Source organism: Microcebus murinus, chromosome 2 (genome assembly GCF_040939455.1).
Source record: "Microcebus murinus isolate Inina chromosome 2, M.murinus_Inina_mat1.0, whole genome shotgun sequence".
NCBI classification, from domain to species: Eukaryota; Metazoa; Chordata; class Mammalia; order Primates; family Cheirogaleidae; genus Microcebus; species Microcebus murinus.
This window is the reverse complement of record NC_134105.1, coordinates 106,094,095-106,119,790: the sequence shown is the minus strand read 5'-3', so window position 1 is coordinate 106,119,790 and position 25,696 is coordinate 106,094,095. Positions and strand designations below refer to the sequence as shown.

Here is a 25,696-nt window from a genome sequence, read left to right as displayed (position 1 = left end):
TCAGCATGGAGCAACTTGCTTTACTTCTCTGTGCCTCGGTTTCCTCATTTGTAAAATGGAGGTAACATTAGTATTTCCTCATAGATACCGTGTTTCCCCGAAAATAAGACCTACCCATAAAATAAGCCCTAGCAGGATTTCTAAGCATTTGCACAATAGAAGCCCTACCCCGAAAATAAGACCTAGTGATGGGCGTGGCTACGCAGCTCATCTGCACAACCCATGCATTTCATCATGGAGCGGTAAAGAAGACGAGCAGCCCTTCTCATCTGCCCCATCGTGACAGCTACTATCCCAGAGGTGACCGGAAAGGTGCGGGCAGCCCCACCAACAAGGTCGGCTCCCCCTGTCAGGTCCCGGCCATCGTGTGCGTGGTGCAAGCTGAGACTTTGAGGGGAAAATAACACATCCCCTGAAAATCAGCCCTAGGGTGTCTTCTTGAGGAAAAATAAATATAAGACCCTGTCTTATTTTCGGGGAAACTTGGTAGTAAGCCCAAGGTAAGTTTTAATTACAATTATTATTCTTGTCCTATCCTTCTTCCTTCCATCCTTCTTATTTACAGTCTTTATTTATCTAACCCCCTTTAATCTTTTGGACTCAATGTGTCTCACCAACATCAGAGGGGCCCCCAGGACTAAGGCTCAGGAATTACAGGGAATCCCACAGTTTCAGGCCACTCTTGAATTCCAGAGACCTTCTTAAAGTAAGAGAATGTGACGCAAGGTTAAAAGGGCAAAGCTGGGGCCAGAGGGGAGGAGAAGAGGAGAAAGTCGCAGGCAGAAGACAGGAAACTGTCCGGCCTCACAAAGGAGCAGACTCTTCTGCTGGAAAACAAACCGGGGAAAGCTCCAAGAAAGGGGCAGAGGACAGGACATGCTTTGCCTGAGACCCAAACCTCAGCCCCAGTGCACTCTCACGCCTGGGTCAGAGCAGGGAGAGGGTAAATCATAGTCAGCATTTCACAGTTCTGGGAGGGTGTGTTCACTGGACCAGAAACTCAGGAACTCGGTCCTGGCCCCAGCTCCATCTTTATAATAATGGCGTGACCTTAGCCAAGGCTCACCGCTCTGAGCCTCCGTCAACCCGACTATAAAACAGGGACAACAGAACGATCCTGGCAGGGCTGTGGTGAGGATTAGAGGTGCCCTGTAAGTGATAAAGCACCACCCATCTAGCAGACATCATTTTTACGAGGGCTGTATCTACATGGCCTAGCCATCCAGAAAACGTGCCTGATAACTGAGGTTCAAGTGCCTTTTTAAGCCTCATTTATTTAGGCCAAATAGGCTCTCAGTTATCAGAAGGTGGCATATCCTCAGCCAACGATTACGGCTACTCCGCCCAGCCTGACCTCTCCCTGAACCTCCACTCCCCACCCCAGGCGGACACGGGCCAGCGTCAGCACTTTCCACGGGGCACGGCAATTGTGCGTGTCGCTCTCCGCCGCTAGCCCGAGAGGGCTGTGTCTTCACCACAACCGTCCCGGGTGCCTGGGCCAGTGCGGTCACGCCCGGGGGCATTCGACACGGACTTCCTGAAGGAGGACACAAACGGACGCACAAAATTCTTTTTTAGGCTGCACTACAATCCTTCTCTTTGTAGCTCCTAACCACTGGTCCTAGTTCTTCTCTCTGGAGTCACATAAAATGAATTTAATTCTCTTCCGTATGACACTCCTTTAAGCATGTGAGGAGAGTTATGGCATGCCCCCAGAGTCTCCTCTCCTCATGACCAAACATCCCCGGTTTCGCAAACTGCTGTTTCCACAGGCGTCACATACAAATGAGCTGCATTTGCTCCCTGTTTAAAAAGCCCAGCTCTTGACCCCATGCCCAGCTACACACCCCCGGCCGCCATCCTCTGCTCTCCTCCATAGCAAAAGTGCTCGGTCCTTCCCCTCCCCCTCTCTCGTGAACTAACACCAGAGTTTTCTTTTTTTGCTGGGTCACCGGTGACCCACAAGTTGCTAAATCCAACGTGAGTCCTCATCCTGTCTTATGGAGCAGCAGCACTTGTTACAGCTGATCACGGCCTCCTCAAAGACCTTACTCGCAGGTCTCGCAGGATCCCACACTCTTTTGGTTTTCTTCTCCCTCCCTGGCCCTCTCCCCAGCTTGCTGTGATGGCCCCTCCTCTCCCTGTTGGGCTGGCGACATTCCCACGGTCCTCACTCGCCCCCTTCTCTCTCTGTTCACTCCTGGGGTGAATTCATTCAGCCGCCCCATTTTAAACACCCTTTCCACTTCGATGTTTTATCCCAGCTCAGATCTCTCCCTCCAGCTCTAATGGCATCTGCCAAACTGCTTATTTAACATCTCCGCTCTGGTGTCTCACTGCCATCTCATACTTAATATGTCCAAAAGTGAGCTCCTAATCTTCCACTCCCAAACCGATCTTCTCCATGAATGACAACTTCATTCCTCTCAGTCTGCAGGACAAAGGTTCGACATCATCCTTAAAACCTCTTTCCTTCTCATCCTTTATCTAATCCATCAGCAAGTTCCACTAGTTCTAATTTCCAAATAATTCTAGAGGTGGATCACTGTGCATGGCTTCTAGGTGAGCCACTGGTGCCCAAGCCAGCATCTTGTGCCTGGATCACTGCAGTGACCGTCTAGTGGGTCTCCCCGCTCCCACCCTCTCCTCGCACACTCTATTCTTGACATAAATCCAGGGCAATTCTGTTAAAACAGAAATTATACCATGTCATTCCTCTGCTCAAAACCTACCGAAGGGCCGGGCACAGTGGCTCACGCCTGTAATCCTAGCACTCTGGGAGGCCGAGGCAGGTGGATTGCTTGAGGTCAGGAGTTCAAAACCAGCCTGAGCAAGAGCGAGACCCCGTCTCTACTATAAATAGAAAGAAATTAATTGGCCAACTAACATATATATAGAAAAAATTAGCCAGGCATGGTGGTGCATGCCTGTAGTCCCAGCTACTTGGGAGGCTGAGGCAGGAGGATTGCTTGAGCCCAGGAGTTTGAGGTTGCTGTGAGCTAGGCTGACGGCATGGCACTCTAGCCTGGGCAACAAAGCGAGACTCTGTCTCAAGAAAAAAAAAACAAAAAACCTACCGATGGCTTCTGATTTCATTCAGAGGAAAAGCCCAAGTTCTGATTCCTTCAAGGCTCTTGTCCTGTAGAAAAGAATTTGTCTAGTTGTCCAGTTCCCAGGATGGAGGTTCTAACCCCTTGGAATTTCCCAAGTAATAAGTGTGTTTTTGTTATTCATGGTAGACCCTTGGACCACACGTGGGTTTATGCCAATGAGGTGACTCCGGACCGGACCGGGGCTGACTGTGCAGGCAAGTCGAACCCTGTGGTTAGAGGGCTGGGGCTCTGAGCCACGTGACATCAGCCTGGTCTGCTGATCTCCAGGGAGGGGAGGGAGGGAGGAGACTGAATCACATGGCAGATGATTCAATTAAAAAAAACCTCAATAAAAACTCTGGACACCTAGAATCATGGGAGCTTCCTGGCTGTAAACACATAGATGTGCCCAAAGAGCGATACGTCTTGATTCCACAGGTAGAGGGTATGGAAGCTCTACGCCTGGGGACCCTCTGAGACCTCGCCCCGTGTGTCTTTTCATTTGGTTGGTCCTGATGTGTATCCTGTATAATAAAACTTTTAAGTATAGCACTTTCCTGAGTTCTACAAGCCATTCCATCAAATTATCAAACCCAAGGGGGTGTGGGAATCCCTGAAGTGGTAGCCAGCTGGTCAGAAGTGCAGGTGGCCTGGGGACTCCTGCACGTGAGGCTGGTGTCCGAAGTGAGGGCAATCTTGTTGGGGACCGAGCCTTAGCCTGCTGAGTCTGCACTAACCGGGTGGCTGGCAGTGATGGCTGGTAGTGGACTGTTGGAGACTAAGACCCTCCACATGTCCTACGCATGGGCCTACGCATGGGCCTCGCCCCCAGAAAATAGCCTAAGACGAAAATAGCACCCAGCCCCCCAGCTATAGTTCCGAGAAGAATGCATTCCATGAAGTGCTTGCTCCAGGGCATGCTACCTGCAATTGTTCCCAACCCCCTGCCAGGTTGGGGTTGAGTGATCCATCACAAACAGCTTCCGGTGCCATTGGGATGCTGATTTGGGGCTGATTAGCCCACACCCAAGCCTCATCAACCCCCCACTCTATTTTTCTGTTTCTACTTCCTTGTTTCTGTATATAAAACCTACTAAAAATCCAAGTAAAGTAGACCTTGACAACCCTTTGCTTGGTCTCGTTCCTTTCTCTCGCCCATCTCTTTCAGGCAAGGTCCCCCTTGACCCCCGAGAGTAACAGAAGGTCCCGAGGGTCGGGACAAGTGGCGCCCAATGTGGGGCTCGAGGTACGGACCTTTGTCGGATGACGCCGCAGCAAGCTCCTCGGCCGAGAAACCCCTAGAGAGACCTCCTTTCTGCCGCTCAGAGAATCGACGGTCTGGTGAGTAGATTTTTTACATTGTCATCCCATCGAGATGGGCCATTCATTGTCTAAAGAGGCCATTTTTATCAAGGATCTTAAGGCCTCACTCAGAGAGAGAGAAATTAAAGTTAAGAAAAAAGACTTAGTAAAGTTTTTTGTGTTCATTGATCGTGCTTGTCCTTGGTTTATTATTGGTGGACCTGAGATTCACCCACACAAATGGCAAAAAGTAGGTAGAGATTTAAACGATTTACTTCTAAATCAGGGCCCAGATGCCGTCCCTGTATCTGTTTTTTTCGTACTGGGGACTAATCAGAGATATTGTTGAAGGGGCAGATTCAGACCCCAATAAAAAGCAGCTGCTCTCAGTAGCAGAATTCTGCCTCTGACCCGTGTCGCGGTCTGCTTCGAGAACGTCTTTAAAGACGGCCGAAGGGCCAGCTTCTCCTAATAATTTCAAGAGACCAACATGTCCTTCCCCTTGCCCCTCAGTTTGTATTAATATGCCCCCTCAGGACCCCTCAGCTGAGCTCCAGACATCTAGAGACGAGCTCCCGATTAGTAGGCCAGACACCAAGACCCTCTATCCTCCCTTGCCCGAGGGTACAGCCCCTCATGCATTCAATTACCCGGTATTCAAAAAACAACCCCTCCGAGAGTCCCTCGACACCGCAGGAGAACCAACCCTCGAGGAGGAAGCAGCCCGATATCACAATCCCGAATGCCCGCCTCTTGCCGCGGCACCCCATAGACCTCCTCCTTACGCGCCTCAGCTTTGCGCGCCTTCATTAATGCCTCCCCTTACGATGCCCTTACTTTTGCGTACCAAAAAAGACTTAAGTCAAAGGGTTACACAATTAAGAGATGTTTTACAACTTCAAAAAGAGTTTGCCCAGCTTTCCAGTGACTTGTCCTCCCTCCAAGATACCGCTTAAAGATTTGGTTTTCATTAGCCACCCACGTCATGAGACCGCCCAATCATATGCCACCTTAAATAAAAAATCCTTAAAATCCTCCCATAAAGCCCTAGCATTCCCGGTAGTTACCGGGTCTAATAGGCGAGGAGACCTCACCGCCCCTTCTTCGAGCCAGTCCCCGCCCCAAGATTCAGATAATGAGGATATGGAAGGGAGAGAAAGGGAAAGTGAAAGTGATGACCCCCCAGAGGAGGCAGTCCCGGGGCCCACTGCAGAGCTCACTGAGTTCCGCAGACTAAAACTTAAGACTTTAAAAGAATTAAACTCTGCCGTTAGGACGTATGGGCCCAATGCACCCTTTACCTACTCCCTCCTAGAGGCAGCCTCGGGGGGCGGCTACCTGCTCCCCGGAGAATGGGTCAAACTAGCACAAGCGGTCCTTTCACCTGGACAGTTCCTCTCATGGAAAACCGACTTTCTCGACCGCTGTCAGACTACGGCTGCTAATAATTTAAAAAACCCCAATTCTGCCTCTTGGACCCTTGAAAAACTTAGCGGACAAGGGAAGTTTGCCACTGAACAGCGCCAAAGGGGACTCCCGATTGGGCTTTTGTCTCAGACCGCCTCAGCCGCCTTCGGCGCCTGGCGAACACTTCCCTCTACGGGATCTGTTCTCACTCCCCTGACAAAAATCACCCAGGGAGCTCAGGAGGGCTTTAGTGAATTTGTAGGTAGGCTTTTAGAATCTGCTGAGAGGACCCTCGGACAGGAGGATGGCGATAATAAACTCATTAAACAATTGGCCTATGAAAATGCCAACAGCGCTTGCAGGGCCATCCTCAGGGGCAAACTTAAAAACAAAGACCTTAATGACATGATTAGGATGTGTAATGATGCTGACCCCTTCGCCCATAAGGTGTCGCAGGCTGTGCAGCTTGCGGTTGGGGCTGCCATTCAAGGCACTGCAGCACAGAGAGGCTGTTTTAAGTGTGGTCAGCCAGGGCACTTTGTGAGACAGTGTCCCTTAGCCACCTCCTCTGCTGCCCCTAACCTTAGTGGACCACCAGGCAGGCCAACTCGGCCCCCTTCCCTCTGTCCTCGCTGCAAGAGGGGATACCATCGGGCTAATGAGTGCCGTTCTAAGACCGATGCCCTTGGAAATCCCTTGCCCCCCCTTTCGGGAAATGGCCTGAGGGGCCAGCCCCGGGCCCCTCATCCTATTCAATTTCAGTCGGCCTCGGGGAACAGCCGACAAGAGGATCCCCAGCCCCTAGATTCCTCCGAGCAACCACAAGGAGCGCAGGAGTGGACTTGTGTGCCTCCTCCGACACAATATTAAGACCTGAGGATGGTGTTCAAATTTTGCCTACTGGCTCATTTGGACCCCCACCGGCTAACATGTTCCTTTTTATTCTGGGCTGAGCCTCCTCCACTCTTGCAGGGCTCATAGTCCACCCTTCCATAGTAGATAGTGACTTTACCGGGGAGATTAACATCTTAGCCAGCGCGCTTACTGGCCCTGTGTGTGTCTCTAAGAGACAGCGCTTAGCTCAGGCATTACCCTTGCCCCTTAATACATCCTTCCCAGCCATCGCCTCTAACTGAGGTGCTTCCTGCCCTGGCTCTTCTGATCTTTATTGGGTCCAAGCTATCACCAAAAAACGACCCACCCTGCGGTTAAAGTTAGATGGTAAACTTTTTGAGGGCCTTCTTGATTCTGGCGCCGATTCCACGGTTATTGCCCAGGACGCCTGGCCCCAATCATGGCCACTGCAGCCTTCCCTTACGCACTTACAAGGTATAGGACAGTCTAGAGATACTCTCCAGAGCTCAAAAATTTTAACATGGGAAGACCCTGAGGGAAACAGGGGTACCACTCAACCCTTCGTAGTCCCGAGCCTACCTGTTAACTTATGGGGGCGTGATATCCTTGCACAGATGAATGTTATTATGTGCAGCCCCAATGAAGTTGTAACCAGCCAAATGCTTAAACAGGGATTCCTCCCAGGACAGGGCTTAGGCAAAGAGAGTCAGGGACTAAGAGCACCCTTGACCACCCTCCCTAAGTCAGACAGATCAGGACTGGGGTTCAAAGACCATTTTTCATAAGGGCCATTGATCCCCCTGCACTTCAGGCAGATAAAATCACTTGGAAAAGTGACTCACCTGTCTGGATCGATCAGTGGCCCCTCCCATCTAACAAGCTAGCCGCAGCTACAGCGTTAGTGCAGGAACAATTAGCTGTCGGACACATAGAGCCCTCTACTTCACCATGGAACACCCCCATTTTCGTCATCCAAAAAAGGACTGGCAAGTGGGGGCTACTACAAGACTTACGGGCTGTTAACCAAACAATGGTTCCCATGAGGGCACTACAGCCTGGTTTGCCTTCTCCGGTAGCTATCCCCAGAGGCTACTATAAGATAGTCATTGACCTGAAAGACTGCTTTTTCTCCATACCATTGCACCCAGATGACTGTAAGCGCTTCGCCTTCAGTCTTCCGGTAATAAATTGTATAGGACCCTCCCCGCGTTTCCAGTGGCGAGTATTGCCTCAAGGCATGGCCAACAGCCCTACCCTTTGCCAAAAATATGTAGCTCAGACAATTGATTCTTTTAGAATTCAACATCCTCAAATATATATAATTCATTATATGGATGACATTCTTTTTGCCGGAGCCGAGGAGGCAACCTTACATCAAGTTACCATGCAGGTTGTCTCGGCCTTACAAGCTCGAGGCCTCCACTTGTCCCCTGAAAAGATTCAGGTTTGCCCCCCTCCTCTGCAAAACTAATTCTCACCTTAGTCAACACCTCTATCAGGACCATCCGAGAGGCCAATAATTCAAAATATCAGGAGTGTTGGGTATGCTACTCCCCCCGGCCTCCCTTCTATGAGGGTGTCGCTACATTTGATAAACTATTATTTACTAACAACACCAGCAGACTCAAATGGGGCCTAGAGACCCATGGTGGCCTGACACTCAGCCAGGTCACAGGCATAGGCCTTTGCCTTCTTAGCCCAAGAATGCTCCCTCCCGCACCCTTAGAGAAAATATGCAATCAGTCAATTACTGTCAACTCCACTTTTCAGTATATTCAGGCATCTAACACCTCCTATTTTGCTTGTTCTTCTGGCCTTACCCTGTATGTAGTCACTGCAACGTTTCTTGAGCATAGAGAATATTGTGTGTTAGTCATGCTTTTCCCCAGACTCACTGTACATCCTGCTGACGAATTGCTTAAATTTTGGGAGCGTGGCACCACAATGCCCCGAGAAAAGAGAGAGCCCATCACGGCCATAACACTCGCAGTTGTTCTAGGCCTTGGTGCCACAGGGGCTAGAACAGGCATAGCCTCTCTAGTCACCTCCAACCAGCAGTACCTGCAGCTCTCTGCTGCCATCGATAATAATCTCCGAGAGCTACAGCAGGGCCTAAAATATCTCAAAGAATCCCTCGCTTTGCTTTCTGAGATAGTGTTGCAAAATAGAAGAGGCCTAGACTTAGTGTTCCTCCAAGAGGGAGGCTTGTGCGCAACACTCAAAGAAGAATGTTGCTTTTACACAGACAAAACAGGTCTGGTAAAAGATAGCATTGAGAGAATTAGACAGAGCCTAGAAGATAGAAAAAAACGGAGAGAACAAAGTGAGGCATGGTATCAAAATTGGTTTTCTACATCCCCCTGGCTATCCACATTGCTTCCCAGTGTCTTAGGGCCGTTTGTAGGTTTTTTGTTGCTTCTCACTTTTGGGCCTTGGGCATTCAAAAAACTAACTAACTTTGTCAAGTCGCAGGTAGACGCAGCCACACAAAAATCGGTCTCCGTGTTTTACCAACGGCTAGAACAAAGAGGCTCCAGAGAAGACCTCCATACAGAGTCTCCCCATTCAGCCACAGAGGGTCTAAATTTTTCTAACCTTGCCTCAGACATAGAACGCAGTTGGTTCCAAAGGCTGTGGAGACGCCCATGATGGGATTATCGTGATGCCACGTACCAGGTGCACACCCCCACCAGCAGTGAGGTAACTCCATGACGGGAATATTGTAGGTCCATGCCCGGGGGCACACTTCATAATCAAAAGTGCCGGAGCTGGATGCCACGTACATAGCCTAAGACAGAGGCCTCACCATCATTTCGATCGCCCGATCTTACATTTGGGGTGCTGGTCGTGGAAGCCCATCGCGTAGCCTAAGACAGGCTCTCCACCAACCTGTGTAAATCTCCCTCATATTAATAAAGATAGGGGGAGATGTTGGAGACTAAGACCCTCCACATTCCAACGACTTGTCCTGACTTGTCCTATGCATGGGCCTCGCCCCCAGAAAATAGCCTAAGACGAAAATAGCACCCAGCCCCCCAGCTATAGTTCCGAGAAGAATGCATTCCATGACGAGAAGAATGCATTCCATGACATGCTTGCTCCAGGGCATGCTACCTGCAATTGTTCCCGACCCCCTGCCAGGTTGGGGTTGAGTGATCCATCACAAACAGCTTCCGGTGCCATTGGGATGCTGATTGGGGCTGATTAGCCCACACCCAAGCCTCATCAACCCCCCCACTCTATTTTTCTGTTTCTACTTCCTTGTTTCTGTATATAAAACCTACTAAAAATCCAAGTAAAGTAGACCCTGACAACCCTTTGCTTGGTCTCGTTCCTTTCTCTCACCCATCTCTTTCAGGCAAGGTCCCCCTTGACCCCCGCGAGTAACAGAAGGTCCCGCGGGCCGGGACAGTGGACTGTAGCCCTTCACGTACACACGCCTTACTTCTATTACTAGTTCCCTTGCTCACTTCTCAACGTCCGTATTGGCTCTTCCTTAAACACACCATACACGTTTCCCCTCCAGGACCTTTGTGTTTGCTGTTCTTTCTGCCTGGAACACTCTTCCTCGTCAGCTCCCCCCCTCCTTTCTATCTTTCCTCTATTACCACCTTCTGAGCAAGCTCTTCCCTGACCACACTACTTACAATTGCACCACTGCCCCAGCACACTCCAGAGTCCCCTTCCCCTGTCCTGTTATTCTCTATTTTATCAATATCCAACTTACTGATATTTTACTTATCAATTAATTTGTGTATTGTCCTTCTCCCTGGCATAAGCCTTATAAGATCCTTCAGGGTAGAGGTTTTCTTTTCCCATTTTTAAAAATTTATTTATTTATTTAAAGCACAAAAGTGAGGTTTATTGAGGAGAGAAAGGTAGGATTATAGGGCAAGAGCAAGATATAGGTTTACAGAGCTTGATAAATACGCCATAGATGACGACCAACCAGACTCACTGTCACAGCAGGGCAAGCAAAAGGAAGGGCAAAGAGAGCCTCTTTTCCCATTTTTAAATTGCTGCATCCTCAGCACTTAGAAAAAAGTGTCTGGTACTTTAAAAATACTGAGTGAATAAATGAATCTATCATCATTTCTAAGAGCTTCACCACTGTGCTCCTTTAGGGAAGTCCTGTTTGTCTACCTCCCATTAAAGTGGGTGTCCAGAAAGGACGGAAGCTCTCTCTGGGCAGGAGCCTCCCAGTCAGTACAGAGGACTGTCCCCACCCATGGGGACTTCATATTAAGCCCAACCTGGCTTTGGAGGCAGGCAGAAGGGAGCTCACCTCCTGCCCTGCCACTTTTTCACAGTTGCCTTTTCCACAATGACTCCTCTGTCTGGCACTTGTCCTGCCCTGCCCAGACTGCTTGTTTTCACAAAGGCAGGGGCCCCGTCCATCCTGCTCACTTTTGTACACACAGCATGCAGCACAGGCCTGGCATCCAGTCCACATCTAGTTGAATGAATGAACGAACGTTCAAGCTTGTCCAATTTTATGTGTATTGTCTCACTGAATCCTTAACACTCCCCATTAAGATACCTATTATTAACCCCATTTAATAGATGGAAATGTGGAGGCTAAGAGAAATTAAGTCATTTTCTTAATGTTACAAAGCTAATAATTTGCAGGACTAAGCTAGAAAGACAGGATTAAACATCGGGTCTTTTTGGCATTAAAGAGCGTGACCCTCATCTCACTGTAGTATGGCCTCCATGGTAATGTCACCGTGGACAAGTGAAGCAACCCCTCTGAGCCTCAGTTTCTTCATCTATAAAATACGACTGAAGATTAGATGAACTAAAGTGTATAAAGCACTTAGCATAGTAAATGCTATGCAAATGGTAGCTATTAGTAATAATGATGATTATAAAGTGACATAAAATTGCATTAGCCTTTTTGTCATCCACACCATGGTTCTGAGCTCACCTTAAGCTAGTTAATAGTTGGTGCCTGGCGGGGAGTACATGGTGTCCTCCCAGGAACAGCCACTGCCCAACACGGCAGGGACTGCTGGAAGCCCCAGCTCCCCCCATGCGGAGACCATGGCTGGTCTTGGCGGGAGCGTGTGGGCGAGCAGGGGAGGAGCCTCACCCTGCCACTGCGGTTCACAGCCCACCACGGCCTCCCTCCCCAGTGCCTTTCCAAAAGGCACATTTTCTACTATTTCCCCCTCTCCCCCAGTGGGAACCCAGGAACGTGGGACCCAGGGTCATGGGGTACCCAGCCCAGGGGAAGGTGATGGGGAGCAGTAGCCACCAGATGGAGAGGAGAGGCCTTATCTGGGGAGTCCTGTCTGATTCCCAAAGCTGCCCCTTAAGCCCCCCAGAGCTATCGGTGTTCCCAGACACACAGAGGCCTTCATCCCCTGAAAGGGAGCAGCCAGGCAGAAAGACAAAGGCCTTATCTGATCCCGGCTGGGGTTGAGGCCACAGGCTGGGGGAAGGGAGCCATGCGAGGGGCCAGTGCAGAGGGGCCCCAGCCTTGAGGGCTGAGGCGCATCTGGGCAGGCATGGGGGAGGAGCGGCCTGCAGTCGGAACAGAGGACCGGAGGTGCCCACCAGATGACAGTATCTCGTGGTTGTGCCACCGCTTTCTGCCCACTCTCTTTTCCCATCTTCAGCCTCTCCCAGTGGAGATCTCCCGGCCCACTCTGTAAGCAGCTTCTCCCTCTCTCTCCACTGCCCGCTTCCTGGGGGTAGGATGGAGAACCATCCTTTACCTGGCATGAGACAGTACACTGCAGGGAGCATGAGCAGCAGGTGGTCAGGAGCAAGGCAGCGCCAGGCGCCTGGCAGGTTGCGCACAGCCTGTCCGCGCATGCATCCGTTGTCTCACCTTACCGGGCTGGGGGACAACTGCACTAACTCAGGTCATTGGGAAGACTTTAATGAGGCAATATGCATATATGCAAAGCACACAGAACAGTGCCTGGCACTTCCTAAGGACTCAATAAACATTAGCTATTGTTATAGCAGCGTGGAACTCTGCAGATTTCCATAATCTCACCTCATCACACAATAGCCCTGCGAGGGCGGGACTCCCGTATTACACCCGTGGAAGCTGAGGCTCAGGTAACAGAATGAGGTAATGCCATAGCCAAGACGCAAATGCTTCTGGACCCATGTTAAAGATCCCTTCCCAACACCCTAGCTGCCTCCCAATGACACAGGAAGTGGCAGGAAGGCACAAAGGTCACCCTCGCCCTGTGCCCCGAGTTTCCAGGCCGGGCCCCTCTTGCTACTACCTGCATGCTTACTTGGAAACATTGCTCAGTTACTAACTGAGTCAAACCTGGACATACACCCTCATCTTCTGGGGAAGTGCCACACCGGCCACGCGTCCTGTCTACTCGCAGCCCCCGGCCTGCCTCCGCTCTGGTTTGCGAGGTGCCCTCTTCCTCTCCTGGCCCTCACTCTGTGCCTCTGCCGCCGACTCGCCAGCTCTGGAAGTGCCTGACGGCCCAGCACGTTCTCTGAGCTCCCGAGAAGGCCCTTGAACTCCTGAGGTCCACTTTGTTCTTCTCACCCCTTCCCCAGAAAGAAGCTTTGAAACAGAACAACTACCTAAGGCTCCTCCCCACCTCCTGCTCAAACCCATGCTCTTCCACTCCAGCCAGGCCGACCCGCTGCCTGCAGTGATGCAAGAAACGCCCTAACACTGGCCCAGGGTTTAGAGTACAGAGCACTGTCTGCCATTCTGCCACCCCACAAACCCGAGGGGAGACTCGCCCACCATCACGCACACGTGAGTAGGTAATGGCGTGGATCTGAATCTGGTTCTCCTGGGAGAGGACAGACATGAGGGATCTGAAGAGAGGGGTGGGACAGCCCAAGGGCAGGTGGAGAGAAATCGTCCCTCTGGGTTAGGTTCTAAGATAAGGAGAAGCAAGGCTTGGCGGGCAGGGGTCCCTCAGCCTCCTAGTGACTCCCACTAGCAGGTCTGCTGACATCCCCATCCCCTTAGAAACTTGAGCCTCATTACCTCCCAGAGGGACTGTCCCCTCGAGGGCCTGGGTCCCTTCCTCCCCCTCAGTCCTTACCTCCAATTGGTTGTCAATTCCAACTCTGGAATACTTTTTAAATTAGATGCTTCCTCTCCTGAATTGTCCTCCCTTGGTTCAAACCCGTGTTCTTTCTCTCCTGGACAATTTCGAGACCAGCAGCACCTAGTTGTCCGGGCAAGTGACACCCCGGAGCCATGCAATGCATGCACAGCTGTGTGGAGCAATGAGCGGCCTTGTCCATAGCCTGGTATTAGCTGATCCTCCCCTAGGCCTCAGCGGGACCTGTGCTTCCCTCTAGCATAACTCTTACCACAGCTTACGACAATGGAAAACTGCTTCCGGTGTTGCAAGATCAAGCTCAAAAACCACCTCCACTGTGAAGCCCTCCTAATGCGCCCAGGCACAGTGAGTCACTATTTTATCCGTCTTATCCATCTCCCCCAGGGATGCTATTCAATTCATCTCTGTATCGCCAAGGCTCACTGGAGTGCCTGGCGCATAATAGCTGCTCAATAAGCGTTTTTGTTGAATGACTGCCTGTAGACTCTCCCCAATCCACACTCACCTGCTGTCTCTCCCCTGTTCCACTCCTACTTCCACACTGCCCCAGAGTTATTGCCCTAAAACACAAAGCTGTTCACGTCCCTTACTGCTTTAAAACCTCCATTATGTCCCTGCTGTTGACGATAAAACTCAAAATCCTTAGACACCCAAGACCCTTCATAACCTGGGTCCCAATTTCCTTCCTACTTTACCTTCAGCCGTTCACCCCACAGCACACACTTCAGCCCTCCTTCTCTGAACAGGCCAGGCCCTTTCCTTACTAGGGCTGGTGTCAAAGAAATGCTTGTTCTCACTTTCTGGAATGTTTTCCCCCTCCGTTTTCTTCCGACAATGGAAAACTGCTCCCGGTGTTGTAAGATCAAGCTCAAAAACCACCTCCACCATGAAGCCCTCCTAATGTGCCCAGTGAGCACTATTTTATAGTGAGCCACTATTTTATATCCCTGTGACAATGGTGAGGAGGGACCCATAATTTATAGAGTGCTGACTATGTCTTATCTAATTTAATTCTCCTTCACAACAATCTTAGGAGACAGGCATTACCATTCTACCAAACTTTGGCTCCAATAGGTCACAAAACTAGTAAAAGCTGGAATCAGGGTTTGAACCTTGTTCTGTCTGATTTAAAGTCCCTGCTTTTTCTTCTTCTTCTTCATTTCACTATCTTTGTCCTTTATCACGGGGCTGTCTTGAGCAATGCTTCATGGGATTTCTCAGTCTCCTTGTCTGTTCCCCCTGTTAGACCCACGGCTAGAGGCTGGTTCTCACCCGTGTGCACATTCCCAGAGGCCAAGCCCAGGAATGGGCTTACAGAGAAGGGCCTCAATAAATGTGGGCAGCTGAACAGACAAGTGAGGGAATGAATGAATGGATGAAGAAGGACTGAAGGTTACATCACTCCCCTGCCCATGAGCAGTAATGCAGGAATTGTCCAGGGGAGAAAAACACGAGGGAGGCCCGGTCTCAGGCTCTCAGCTGGAAAGCCCTTGTGCATCAGCTGTCTCCTCTCTTTGGAGCGCTGCTTTAGAAGCAAGTCAACAGCCCACAAGGAGATGGCATGGTTGCCAAAAAACAAGGAAACCAAACACATCAAAACAAACCAAAAAACATAACAACAGCGCCCAGAGGTGACAAGCGCAGCTCTCTGTAAAGAGTAAGACAGACACGCTCTCTGCCTTCTGGGGCCTCCCTCTGAGACTCACACACCAACCCAGGTAGCAGCATCTAGGCCACTTGGAAGGAAGGCCAGGAAATAGACAATCGATGCATGACCAGACTGTATTTACACCAGGGCCCAACAGGAGGCACGAAGGGGTGCGGGTGAGGGAAGAACCGTGCTCAGGCAGAGAGGTCCCTCGAGACAGTAGGTTCGGGAACTAGTGGAGCGCCTAGAGAAGAAGCCAGCTTGATGAACTGGCGAGGGGTGCAGGGTGAGAGGTTCTGGCACACGCGACGTGAGTGCATGCGCGTCCCGGCCCCGGTCACCCCAGCCCGCCCGGCTCCTACGTCCCGCTCGGCCCTTGCTGCCCTCATGTCCTCCAGCCCGAGTCTCCGGCCAATGCCACTAATTGTTTTCTCACTGGCCAACTGGTGGGAGCAAACGGCCATAAAGGAAGCAAACAGCACATGCCGTGCATCCAGCGATTTTACTGTTGGCAATTTGATACAGAAAAATAAAATGAGGACAGAGCTGCCGGGCCAGTAAAGGGAGGTATATTTCCAAGCGATTTTTCCTTTTACTGCTGAACAGCCAGGGCTCCTCTTCGTGGACGATTCCATGACAAGCAAGACACAGGCATTGTCAGCAAAGTCTGGGCATTTGTGATGCGAGACCAGGCAGGCTGGGCCTGGGGAGGGGTGATGACGGAATGGCAGAGCCTCGGTGCTGGAAGGAACGATGGCGGTCACCTTGTCCACCCTCCCGCTCAATCAGAAGTCCCCAGTCCAGCATGCCCAGCATGTGGTCATCCTGCTCTTCCTGACCCCTCCCGGGCTGCAGGGCTTACTGCCTCATGAAGCAGCCCTTTCGATTTGCTGACAGCTCTGGCTATTAAAACGCTATTCTTTATAGTCTGTGGAACTCTGCCTTTCTGTAATGTTCGTACCCATTCATCCTAGTTCAGCCCCCTGGAGCCTATCAATATTTATTGAGGACCTACTATGCACCACTATTCTAGATTCTTAAGTTATAACAGTGAACAAAACAAAGCCCCTGGGGGTGTTTATGTCTATTGTGCAAGTCTACCATTTCTTCCACATGCATAGGATTTTTCACTTCTCCCCTGATCCTTTGGAATCCTATTTGCGTTCAGTCTTCGGTCTGTGAGATCTCTGAGGGCTAAGAACAATCTCTCCTACTACACCCTAAGAAGCATTTCTTAGAAGACTAGGAGGAGACAGTTGTGAAGGAACTTGAAGATGCCAGCCTTTTTCATGCCAGCCTGTTTTACTGTCAACGCCCTAACACTCATTCCCAGTAGACATGCTCTGGTCTACTTACTGTCCCACCCACCACTGGTTGCCCCTCCAGCTGTGGGGCACGGCCTCCCCACCTCCATCCCTGCTAGGGCCCCAGGGACCAGAACCGTGCGGGGCTCATAGAAGACTCAGTAAACATTTGTTGAACCGAGGACTAAATGGATGGATGTACAGAACTCACATCATACACAGGGAGAATGGATGAGGTCTCCACACTGAATTCTATCCACCAGGCAGGAAGAAATAGCTCTCTCCCTCACCAGCCAGGCAGATGGGTGGCAGGCCCAAGAAGAGCCTCCCAGGGAGGTTTGTGGGCACAGAGCCAGGCCCTAACTCAGCTGGAGCCCCCGAGCAGCTAGCATGCTGGGCTTGCCCCACCTCGAGCTGAGACAGAGCCTGGGACTGCTTCCCGGCGAGGAGCTGGGTACGAATCACAAGGAGTCAATCAGCCAGGCTCCCCGGACTCAGCCCAGTGCCCTGTGGGCCTCAATCTGCCATGGGCCCTGAGGAAAGATCTGGGAATAAGAGGAGATGGGTCCCTGCTCTAGAGACCAGGTTCCTAGGACACTCAGGACAACAACCCAACAGCTACCTGGGAAGCCCCATGTGAGGCCACAGAGCCCAGGCTGACTGTGCAGGAGCAACTGGAGTCCTGTGGGCCCCATCAGAGGATGCGTCCTGGAGCAGGGGAGTTGCAAACAGGGTTTGGAAGGAGAGCCAGGAGTTGGTAACTAACAATAATTAAAATAATGGTCATTTATTGAACACATATGTAAGCCAGGCACTCTGCTAACCACTTTATAGACATCGATTCACTTAATGCTCACAACCCCCTGAGAAGTGGGTGTGATTGACCTTTTTCACAAATGGAGAAACACAAGCCTAGAAGGATGAAGTAACTTGGCTGAGGTTCAAGGTTACCCAGAGGCAGCAGTGGGATTTGAACCCAGGTGCCCAGGACCCCAAATCCGGATTCGTTGCTGCATGGCACCAATGGGCCCCCTGGCAGCCTCTGGGATTTGTCCACCACAGGAGACCCAAAGGAGACACTAGGGGCCCTGAGGGGCACCACTGAGACTGTCTGAGCTCAGGCTCCACCAAAGGCCAAGGCTCCAGGGCTTCACTGCAGACCCTCCCACTCGGGCCCCGCCTGAGCTTCCTCAGGCAGATCAAAGCCCACTGCCCAGCCACAGCCGCCCTCGCTCCTGTCTGACCACCCTCACTGGTCTGCTCTCTCACAGTCTTCCTCCTCCAGACAGTGTGCTTCGTGGTGCTGTTATAACTCACTGCAACGTCAAACTCCTGGGCTCAAGTGATCCTCCTGCCTCAGCCTCCCTAGTATCTGGGACTGCAGGCACGTACCATGATAGTAGTCTAGTTCTTGCTCAAGCTGGTCTCAAACTCCTGGCCTCAAGTGATCCTCCTCCCTCAGCCTCCCAGAGTGCCAGGAGTATAGGCACGAGCCACCACACCCAGCCTGGACTGCCTTCTAATGCTGAGCATCAGGGACGTGCAGTAGTGTCCCGGTCTGCAAAGAAGCTGCACGTTCTTCATCCTAGTGGGCTCCCCAAACCACCTACACTGCCCACCACTGGTCCCAACACCTCCAGGTGATCTGTCTACGTGGCGCTACAGGTACGTCACAGCATCCACCTGAATGAGTCACAACAGAAAATAAATCCAGAACAATAATGAATAAATACATGAATGAATGAAACAGGTGAAGTTCTGTCCTCCGATTCTGTGCTCCAGGGGGCGCCACATGCATTGCCGTCCGCGTGAACAATGCCCCTGAACTTGCAGTGTCAAGGCCCAAGGTCCCTTCTATATCAAAAGACAAACAAACCACAGCACTCTGGATTATCTCCAGTATCCCTGGGTTTTGATTGTTGGTTTAGAAAAGAATCTCTCCACACTCTGGGTCTCTGCATTTGCTGAGGACCGAGGGCTGACAGTAAACTCTTTCAATGCATAAATCCTCCCCTGGAAACCCCAAATCCCTCTGGCCCTGCATAGCTCTGCAGGGCTCTGACTTTTGGGGTGGTAAAAATGTCTTTTTAAGGGGCAATCGTATGTTCCTCCCCCATCACTGGCACTACTGCTACTAGGATACTGACTGTGGCTAAAATCACCCAAACGTCCAGTTACTGCTGCTGGACACACAGTCTCCATTTGAGCAGGGACATGGCCTGTCTCCATCATCAGAGTGGTTCTCTGAAGCCCTGAGAGATCATAGCCTGGTAAAAAGAACTAGGACTTCGGGATCAGACAGGCCTAGGTTTGAATCCCAGCTCCATCTTCCCTTCTCTGGGCCTTAACACCTCATCTGGAACAAAAGGTTGGTAATTCTTATTTAACAGGGCTCCACGAGAATTAAATTAAATGGGTCAACAGTAAGTAGAATATCTAGCAGTGTCTAGAGTAAAGTAGGAACTCATTATATATTCATTCTCCCCCTCTTGATTTCCCTCCTTTCTCTGTATCTACCCTCCTAGTGTGCAGGGCAGGATCTTGTCACCCTCCTGACCCCCTTGCCCTTCCACTGGTGGAGGAAGGATGTCAGGGATGGGGACAGAACGCTCTGCAGTCCTTGCTGCCTGGCTCCGAGTGAGTGCAGCTGCCACTGTACATCAGCACACAGCATCTGGACCTCCCTTCTCTGCGATACTCACTGCCCCAGGCTCGAGTCCCAAGGGGGCTGTTCTAAACAGGTTTCCTTCCAAAAGATAAAAGAAAGTGATGGATGGTAAGTAATTGATCCCTTAAAAGAGGCAGAGAGGGAGAGCTACCTAGCCAGGAGGCAAGGTGGAATGGCTCCTACCAGTTCCTGCTTCAATTCCCAGATTTCAAGACACAGTATGTACCCAAAGAGGTGGAAGAAAAGGAGGCAAGAAGAACAAAACAATGGCAAAAATAAATACAAACAGACACACACACATACACACCTGCACGCAGGCACATGACCAGTTCGGTATAGATGTTTATCAGGTAGAAAATATGGAGAGAATTTAAATGTTGGTTTTCTCTATTTCTTTAATGAAAAAATAATATTCCTTTGTATCTGGTAGGATGAGAAACAAATGTGTCATTTTCAGTAATAACTGGGTAAGCCCCACATTATCCAAAGATATATCTATCCTAGCTAGCTACTAAAGTTGAAGACCATCCACAAGGGTCTCCTGTCCCTCGACCCCTACTGACTGGGTAACTGACACCAGGACTAATACAGAGTTAGCAAGAAATAATAATCCCTTACATTTGATGAACAGCTTACAATTCACAAGTCACTTTCATATTCATTTAATTTTCCTGAGCCATAAAAACTCAGCCCTCAGAAGCTGAATCTCAGAGTTCAGTAACTTCCCCAAGGTCTCACAGCTGGTGAGAGCAGATTATGAACTTGAACTCACATCTGACTCCTAATACTACTCTCTTTTCACTAAGTCACACTGCAAAGCAAAGGGAAAGAAATGTCCAGGTAACTGGACAACAGAGATTGGACAACAATTCCCATCAATGTTGGTCATGGCTCAGAATCCTATTAGAGCTTGGGTTTTAGGGATATGAAGGATGCCAAGTACTTGGATATAAAATGGAATGGAATTTGGGAAAGGGGAATCTATGAGAAACTGAGGCACCTAAAATCAAAGAGGAGAAGGATGAAGAAAAAGTCCATTTCTACCTCTGAAGTGTTAGCTCCAAGGTGTGTAGCCAAGAGCCAAATAAGAAAAGGAGTCTGCAGCATGGCTTGGAGGCAAGGCTCCCATGACCTCCTGATTGGAGTGTCAGTGGAGATGGGCGGTACAACGAGCTGCAAAGCCAGGAGGGGAATGCACTGTGGGGGAATGAGACCAAGAAGCTCCCCATCCAGCCCAGAACTGCAAGGTGCTCCTTGAAAGCGCAGATGGTCTCTACAGGGGAAGAAGCACAGGGACAGCGGTGGGGTGCTCTCAGAAGGGAGTGGGGACCCGCCATCCCAGGCTGGGGGTGATCTGTAAAGAGACAGGTGACAACCAGCAGAAGGGCACTCTGTGGAGGATGGATTCTTACTCCGGAGTACAGACTGGTCTGGAGTTAAAGGAAGGGAAACCCACCCAGAGCTCATCTCTTCTCAGACCTGCTGGGAGGCCTCTGAATGGACTTACCTTTTTACACTTCCACTCTCTGCAGCCTGCTCCCAAGGGAAATGGATCTGCAAATTCTGCCTTCGATGCCCTTCTGACTCCTACTAATCCCAGCGACAAGGGGATGGGGTCCCAGTTTCCTTATAGCCCATCTGTATGGAAGTTAACTTCACACATTCATTCAGGCACCCACACTGTGCCTGGCACTGAGCCTCGAGGGGACAGTCAGCCCTGACCCCAGGGAGCCCACTCACAGCCAGCCCCGTCACCCTGCTCCCTGCTCTGTCACCCTGCTCCCTGCTCCGCCAGACAGGCCCAGCCTGGCCACATCCTCTCCAGCCACCCCTGGCCCCGGGCCTGGCTTCTCAGCCCCAGTCCCCCAGTTCCCAACACATACTCAGCACTTAATATTTAATTTTTCCCTGTCTTGTCTCATTTGCATGTTTTTAGAAGACTCTTCCATCTCCTATAATATATCTCCAAGTAACTGGGAGCCCTTAAAAGACAAGGGTTAAAACTCCCCGTCCCCTCAACTCTGCCCACAGGGAGAGTTGTGGGCAGTACTAGGAATCAGTACTAGGAATTCACTGCCAGGCTACACTGTTTCTAGCCCTCACCCAGGCATTCAAACTGGACAGGTAAGTATTGAGTACCTAGTGCATACCTCTACTTTCTGCTGAGAAAACAAGTGGCTTTAAAAGGTTCACTGACTTACCACAAGGAAAAGTGATGAGTGACAGAGAGGGATTGGAATTGGGGTCTTTTAACTTGGTATCTCTCTCTCCATCCCACTTGGCCCCTGAGCCTAAAGAGGATACTCAGGAAGAACCACTGGGCAGTCTGGGCCAGTCTCAGTCACAAGAACACAATCCCAACTCTCCAGGCCTCACGTAGGGGACTATGTGTGCATGAGTGAGTGTGTGTGTATATGTGTGTGTGTGCATGTGTGTGTGTGTGTGATGGAAAGGAGAAAGAAAGGAATAAAGACAAAGGAATAAGAAGACAGAGGAGGAGGTGGGAGGACAAAGGTATCTGCCATCAAAGAAGTGGGGCTAGAAGCGAAGGGAACCTTCCCACTTACTATTCTATATTAGGGAAGACAGCCTACCATTTGTTTCCCATTACTGCCTTCAATTCCCTTCTCGTTCAGGGGACCTGGAGCACAGAGCTGGCTTGTTGATTGGTTTGAGTTTAATTCATTTGTGTAATATCCCTGTTCGGAACGATGTCTAATTAACACTTTTGTTGGGGGGAATAAAAACCTCCCATAATCATTAATGAACTGGGGAGGGGAGGGGAAGCTTTCCCAGGCAGCAGCCTCAATTCTACTGGGCTGTTTGCTGGCTCCATCTTAGAGATGTCTTAATGAGCATTTCGCTTACTCTGGACCGGGACAAGCAGATGGAGCCGAGATTTGATGATGGGATGCTCAAGTTAGTTACGTAACATGAGTCAGCACTCACACCTAGTGCTGGGGATCTTGACCGTAGGTGCGAAACCCAGAGCAGGTACGTGGCTGGACCGTTTCCACCAAGCAGGGCAGGGATTTCCAGCTGCTGGATGAAATCCCAAGTATGAGACTACTTCTTTCTGGTTTACTCACCCCGTTCAGGCCTTGCAGGGAGAACTGATATCTTAGATTTGTTTATAATTTCACAGTTTGCAAAATGGCTTTATAAATGTTAGTTCACAACTCCTAGGGTCAGAGGATACCAATCCTACTTAATAGATGAGGAAAGTGAAGCTCAGGGAAATTGAGGGTCTTGCTCAAGCTCATGAAGCTAAGCATGCCATGGCGAGGAGTAGAACCCAGATTTTCTGACTCCAGAACCCTGAGCAGACTTGGTTTGCTCCTTTGTGCTCCAGAGAAGGCCCCTAGAGCTAAAACCCTGTTGAGGATATAAAGAAGGCACTGAGATAGTTTGGACTTTTGGACTTCTACTGGTCAAGGAACCATTTAAAATTACATGCAAGACTCTGAATGGCTTGTGTATGTGAGGGTGAGGAAGGGGGGGGAATCCATAACCTTCATAAGATTCTTGAAAGAGTCTAGGATCCCAAAGTCACAAGATTTAGCAGTTTGGTGTACTAATAAGAAGACCTGGATTCTAGCCCCACCACTTTGATCTGGGTGACTTTATTTTTATTTTATTTTATTTTTTTTTGAGACAGAGTCTCGCTTTGTTGCCCAGGCTAGAGTGAGTGCCGTGGCATCAGCCTAGCTCACAGCAACCTCAAACTCCTGGGCTCAAGCAATCCTCCTGCCTCAGCCTCCCGAGTACGTGGGACTACAGGCATGTGCCACCATGCCTTTTCTATATATATTAGTTGGCCAATTAATTTCCTTCTATTTATAGTAGAGACGGGGTCTCACTCTTGCTCAGGATGGTTTCAAACTCCTGACCCCAAGCAATCTGCCCGCCTCATCCTCCCAGAGTGCTGGGATTACAGGTGTGAGCCACCGTGCCCAGCGTGATCTCGGTGACTTTAGGTAACCGTTTAACCTCTCTGGGCTTCGATTTCCATACCTGAGAAACAGGAATCATAAACCCCACCCTGCCTAATACACACAGATTTTGTGAGGACCAAAATACACATAAGGGTAAGAGAAATGGTACCTAGAAGACAATGATGGGAGAGAGAGTTATTTTCACTGTTCATCCTTTTGCAGTTTTTATATTTTGTCCTATATGCATTACCTACTAAAAATTAAAAATTTAGCAAAAATGCATTTAAGCCATCAGGCTATCTATAGAGTATTGTACATACACAGTCTCACTTAATTCTCTGAACAGCCCTGCCAGGTAGAGATAATTTTCCCAACTGCATGTGAGGCAATTGAGGCTCGGCTAGCTCAGATAAATCATGCAATGTCATGAATGTGACTACATGTTAGCAGGTCTAGGATTAAAATTCGTATCTCTCTGATGTCAGAGTTGCCATTTGCTTCTCTCTCTCCTCGCCCCACCCCACATTACAGGTGCCTGTGCTCATTCCATCTCATAAAAGCTCAGTGTTAAGAGATAAACTTGATGAAGATGGGAGGAGAATAAATTTCGCTATATAGCTACAGGAGGGCTAAAAGTTTCCCCATCATTATCTAAATATAAGACTCTCATAACTGTTCACCTTACAACCACACCAACTGTGCAGTGGCAACCTGAAGAATAGTATTAAAAGATTATACATATATAAACATATATATGTGTGTATGTGCACACGCATGCGCACACACACACACACACACACAGGTTTTTGTTATAGCAAGAGAGTGAGAGAGTTAGGATGGAGGATGGCTATTGGCCTGCACTGCATGTCTGCCACTGCGGAGATCGGCCCAGGCAGCTTGGCAAGAGCTGTTCATATTGTCCTACCCCTCCAATGCACTCACCCTTGCCTTGCACAGTCTTGTAAATACTTTGCTGTTGATTCATGATCGGTTATTGTTTTCATTCTGCTGCCTACATGCCCTGTACAGGTTTATCCATGTCAATGCCTCTGGCTTAGACTGCAGCCCCCAGAGGGCAAGGGCTGGGCCGTACGCACATCTTTATACAACATCCACACTGAGCCAGACACAGTTATGTGCTTAATAAAGGACTGAGCAGATGACCACAAAGATAAAGGTCATTTATTTCAACTTAAAGGGAAATGAGGCCTCTGGGTAGGGCGATTTTCACCAGACAGTGCTGTATGGTGGAATGTGCACTGACACCTGGAGAGAGGTCAAGATCTGCATCCTGGCTCTGCTTGGTTCTACTTAGATCCAGAGCAAGAGAATTAGCCTCTGTCAAGGATCAGTTTTATCCACCTATGAAATGGAGACAATAAAACCTACTCCAGGGAAGCTGGCTTACTGCTGTAGCCCCTGTGCCCATAGGCGAAAGGGATGAATACTCCACAGATTCTTGCCAAAGCTGGTGGCTAGAACTAAAAGTAGGCTTTGCACCCAGCTTTGGGAACCACTAAAGAGGAAAGAAGTAGCCCAAATTCTCCTTAAATTTCATTTAAGTTGCATTAACCCTTCTCTAGCCATTCTGGATGGGACACACAACATGGCTACAAACTCCCCAATACTAGGAAGGGTTTGCTCAAGTAACAGACCAACTAGTGCAAATTACCATGCAATAGTACACCCCGAAGACCCACCCATCCAGGAGACCCTGAGCAGGCACACAAAACAAATTAAGTTGAAGTTCCCACAGAAGTTCTGTGGCTGGTTTTGCAGAAGGTCAAGGTCAGGGGTTGGTAGTTAAGAGAGTTAGGGCATGTTCCAAGCCTGGAGGCAGGAGTGAGCAGGGCCTAACTCAGGGACTTGGCCAGAGAAGGGGTGTGTAGGGGAGTGACAAGAAGTAGCATTAGCATTTCCAGCAAGGGGGAGTGGTGGGGAAGTAGATGGGTTGGTCCTTTTGAAGTGGTTTCTAGATTATCATTCCTTCCCTGGGGCTGCCTCTGCCCTATCCCTAAAACTGAAATCCTATCAATCCTCCCACAAGGTCAAGCCTCTCCAGGGGAGGATTTGTCCTTGCTCTGAGCTTCCCCCTATGCTACTCACTTGGCAATTTAGCATCTACTGCCTTGCTCTGAGATGATACAAACCTACTGAGGACCTACTATGCTCTGAGTGCTTTCAGCTCTTCTAATTCTCCCCACACCTGTGTGTTCATTTACATTATCCCCAACTCCCAGAAAGGCTTTTGTGATGTTGTACAATACATATTTGGTCCAGGCTCCTGGCATACAACTCCTAAAATCCTTGGAATCTACAAAGAGACAAGTGTCTTTTGTATGCTAATGATTAACTAGTGGCTGCATTTCCCAGGTAGCTTCAGGATGAGGACTGGTCACCAGAAAATCCAGGGCAAGATTA

At 49.8% G+C, this 25,696-nt stretch overlaps 1 protein-coding gene across 2 annotated transcripts in view; it reads right to left on the bottom strand.

Annotated features, from left to right (window-relative positions):
* The window catches only part of KIRREL1 (kirre like nephrin family adhesion molecule 1), a 105,022-nt gene that overhangs the window by 45,620 nt on the left and 33,706 nt on the right, over positions 1 to 25,696 (bottom strand). The window lies entirely within an intron of this gene.